This window comes from Hipposideros armiger, unplaced genomic scaffold (assembly GCF_001890085.2).
Source record: "Hipposideros armiger isolate ML-2016 unplaced genomic scaffold, ASM189008v1 scaffold_361, whole genome shotgun sequence".
Classification (NCBI taxonomy): domain Eukaryota; kingdom Metazoa; phylum Chordata; class Mammalia; order Chiroptera; family Hipposideridae; genus Hipposideros; species Hipposideros armiger.
The window spans coordinates 1225276-1230147 of NW_017731711.1; positions in this window are offsets into that span (position 1 = coordinate 1225276).

Here is a 4872-nt window from a genome sequence, read left to right on the forward strand (position 1 = left end):
ATGATGGTGCCAACTTGGGCCAGTGAAGCAATGTCCTCCACAACTAGACTGAAGAACAAAACGACAGCAACTTGTCTGTTCCCCTTCCTCCCAATTCCCCAGCGCTGTTATCCCCCAATTCCCCAATAAAAATCTTTAAAAAAAAAAAAAAGTGTAACTCTAGAAATCAATAACGATATCCAAAATTATTAGCAAAATAATACCGTGGAATACAATAATCGGTTTTGTTGAACTTACAATGAACTTTCAGTGATGAAGAGTTCTTGGCCTTCTATGATGTATAAATATTGTAAATTTGTTATAGGTACATAAAATTTCTTGTACCTGTATCTGTTCTTGTGTTTTGTAATTATTTGTTATGTAAAATTTCTCGTACCATAATAAGTTAAAAAATAAATGCTAAAATTCCTTTATAATACAAAAAACAAGTGCCTAAATGTAAACAAAAATTTGAATTAAAAAATTAAAGTGAAAGATTTTTTCCCCCTTAAAGTTTGGGCCAAAACCGTGGGTGCACATTATACATGGCAAAATACGATAAATAATACTTTTATTTCAACTATTAAACACCCTGAGCTGTCCTTATCTAATGTTGAAAGTCATATCATCATCATAGCACCTGTTTTGCTGAATGCCTTGCATCTTAATTTAGTGAGAAAAACACATGACAAACACCTTTCCACAGTGAAGACTCAAATTAGTAGAATGGACAAATGCTCTGGTTGAATCCGTTACATTCATAAATATAACAACTCTGAGTGATAATAGAAAGGAATGTATTTAGACAGTAAATTAAAGAGTCTTTCAAACAAAAGCAACAACCTAGACACCATTTACATTCAACACGAACACTTTGGCATTATTTTAAGGAAAGACATATGCACCCAGGTGCTCAGACAAGATCTTTCTTAGAGTAATTAATTATATTTTCTGAAGTTGCTTTCCTCTGCAACCTTAACTAGCCAACAGCCTCTAAAAGCCATAATGTAGACTTCTACCTCTTTCCATGGTGGATTAACAAATGCCCTGAATTAACCTTACGCCATTAACCATTCAAAAGCTGTACAAAACTGGTGTCAGACATTGGAGAACAGATAGTTCAAGACTGATCCCCAAGACAGAAACAAATAAAGCAAGCTACATAATTACTCTGGCTAACTGCCTGGAGACAATGTTCAAAATATACAAGAGGGAAGAAGGAATTCAACTAGGGCCCAATGGCTTCACAAGGTTGAGGAAATTGGAATTCAGAGAGACTAAAGTGGCTTGATGTTTCAGGATACAGTTCCAGAAAGGAGGGTGCTAAATAGAAAAACAGCTCCAGAAATCAGCATAAGGATCTCCTTGAATCTTGGTATTACTAGTCTATGTGAAGCTCCACAAGGCTAGCCAAGGCATGAGTAGAAAATTAATTGTAAGCTGAACAATTCCCAGAACACACACAAGGTAGTGAGATGTTCTAACTCCAACCAGACAAAGTAGAATCCTTGATGATCACTTGTGATATTTACAGGTGACCTCATTAGAGTTACAATTTAGCAGTAGCAATGAATTATCCCTGGAATGAAGAATATCACAAACCTACCATATGTTATTGAAATTAAGCTGGTATAAATTCAGATTAGAGTATCATAACTTTAGGATGTTAAATGTAATCCCCATGAAGAATATAGAATACTCTGAGAATATAGAATATACACAAAAGGAAATGAGAAAGGAATGTAAACATTTCAGTACAAAAAATCAAATAACATCAACTAAAATTAATACAAAAGATGGTAATGCAGAAAATGAGGCACCAAAAAGCTATAATGCATATAAAAACCAAATAGCACAATGACAGAAATAAGTCTCTCCCTATCAGTAGTTACTTTAAATGTAAATAGATTAAATTGGTCAATCAAAAGACAGAGGTTAGCAGAATGGATAAAAACATATGATCTAACTGCAGTTGAACCTTGAACAACAGGGGTTTAAATTACACAAGTCCACTTTAGACATGAAGTTTTTCAGTAAATATACAGTCAGTCCTCTGGGTCCCTGGGTTTCCCATCCTTGAATTCAACCAACAGTATTTTTGATCTGTGGTTGGGAATCTGCAAATGCTGAGAACTGATTGAAGTTAGGCTCAGATTTTCAACATACAGGAGGTCGGTGTCTCTAATCACCACATTGTTCAAGGATCAACTGTATATGTTCTCCACAAAAGGCTCATTTGAGATATAAAAGCACAGATATTCCATGCAAATTTTAACCAAAAAAAAGAACAGAGGTTACTATGCCAATATCAGACAAAACAGCCTATAATCAAAGAAGTTTACTAGAGACAAAGAAGGATATTATATATTAATAAAAGTTTCAATATATAGTCAGAAAACATAAAAATTATAAACTTTACATATCTAATGACAGAACTTCAAGATATAATAAGCAGAAACTGACAGAATTAAAGGGAGAAATGAACATTTCTACAATAATAGTTGAAGACTTCAATATTCCATTCACAACAACAGATAGAACAACCCGGCAGAAGATAACTAAGGAGTAGAGGACTTAACCAATACAATAATCCATCTAGACCTAACAGAAATATACAGAACACTACCCAACGACAACAGAATTCACATTTTCCTTGAGGAGAATGATAACCCATATGTTAGGCCAAAAATTGTCTCAATAGACTTTAAAAGATAGATATTATACAAAGTATCTTCTCTGACCACAATGAGATGAAGTTAAAAATCAATAAGAAAAGTAAAACTGGAAAATTCACAAAATTGTGGAAATTAAACAACACGTTTTTAAATGACCAGGGATCAAGGAAGAAATCAAGAGGGAAATTAAAAAATACTTAGAGATGAATGAGAAGAAAAACACACATACAAAAGCTTATGAGACACAGTGACATTGGTGTCAAGGACAAAATTTATAGCTATAAATGCTTACATTAAAAACAAGAAAGATTTCAAATTAACAACCTAACCTTACAACTTAAAGAACTAGATAAAGAAGAAGAAACTAAACCAAAAGCCAGCTGAACGAAAGAAGTAATAAAGATTAGAGCAGAGATCAATGAAATAGAGAATAGAAAAACAATAGAGAAGATCAACTAAGCCAACAGTTGCATCAAAACACATTATCAAGAAAATAAAAAGACAAGCTACAGAATGGGAGAAAATATTTGCAAATCATGTATCTAATAAGAAATTATTATCCAAATTATTATATATATATACACCCAGAATATATAGAGACCTCCAAAAACTCAACAATAAAAAAAAAATTAAACCCTGATTCAAAAATGAGCAAAGGACTTTAATATTTCCAAAGAAGAAATACAACTGGCAAATATGCACATGAAAAGATGCTCAACATCACTATTAGGGAGATGCACATTAAAATCACAATGAGATACCACTTCATATCCATGAAGAAGGCACTATAAAAAAAAAACACAGAAAACACCAAGTGTTGGTGAGGATGTGAAGAAATTGGAACCCTTGTATACTGTTGGTGGGAATGTGAAATGGCACAGTCACTGTGGAAAACAGTATGGTGGTTCCTCGAAAAATTATAAATAGAATTACCTTATGAATCAGCAATTCCACTTCTGGGTATATACCAAAAATAATTAAAGGCAGGGTCTCAAATAGATATTTGTACAGCCATAATTATAGCACCATTACTCATAATAGCTAAAATGTAAGCAACCTAAATGTCCACTGATGGATGAATGTATAAGCAATATGTGGTGTACACATATAATGGAATATTATTCAGCCTTTAAAAAGAAAGGAAATTCTGAAATACTACAACATGGATGAACCTTGAGAACAATATGCTAACTGAAAGAAGCCAGTCACAAAAAGACAAATACGCTGTGATTCCACTTACATGAGGTACTTAAAGTAGTCAAAATCATAAAGACAGAAAGTATAATAGTGGTTTCCAAGGGCTGCGGGGGAAGCAGGATAGGGAAATATTATATAATGAGTATAGAGTTTCAGCCTTACAAGATGAAAAGAGTTGTGGGGATGGATGTGGTGATGGGTGCACAACAATCTGCATGTATTTAATACCACTGAATTATACAATTAAAAATGGTTAAGATGGTAAATTTTATGTTATGTGTATTTTATTACAATAAAAAACTTTTTAAGTAGGCAAAGAAAAAGTCATATTATATACAGGAGAATAAAAATAGGCATTAACACAGACTTTTTGGGAGAAACTATACAAGACAGAATACAATGGATAAATATTTTCAAAGTGATATAAAAAAAGTAACTATCAACCTATATCCAGTGAAAACAACTCTTAAAAATGAAAGTTAAGAAAAACTTTTCAGACAAACAAAAGCTGAGAAAATTTATCACCAGCAGACCTGCATTACAAAAAAATATCAAAGGAAGTCTTCAGGCTGAAGAAAAATGGCACCAAATGGAAGCTAATATTTTCACAGAAAAATAAAGAACACCCCAAATTGTAAATATTTGGGTAAAAATAATTTTTTTCATATTTAAATTTAAAAAATATAATGGGTAATTTAAGCAAAAGTAATACAATAATAATGTAATATGATATTTTGTAACATATGTAGAAGTAAAATATATGACAATAATAGAACAACATATGAAAGGAAGGAAATTGAAGTAAATTGTAATATGGGTTTACATTATATGTAAAGTGGTATGCAATTATTTAAAAAGAAACTGCGGGGCCTGCCAAGTGGCGCGATGGTTAAGAACTCGCTTGGGATGCCAGAGGGCCCCTGTTCGGATCCCACATATGAGGGCCAGTGACACTGCCCTCCACAGCTAAGATGCTGAACAACAGCTCGACCTGGAGCTGGGCTGCCATGAGTCGCCGGCG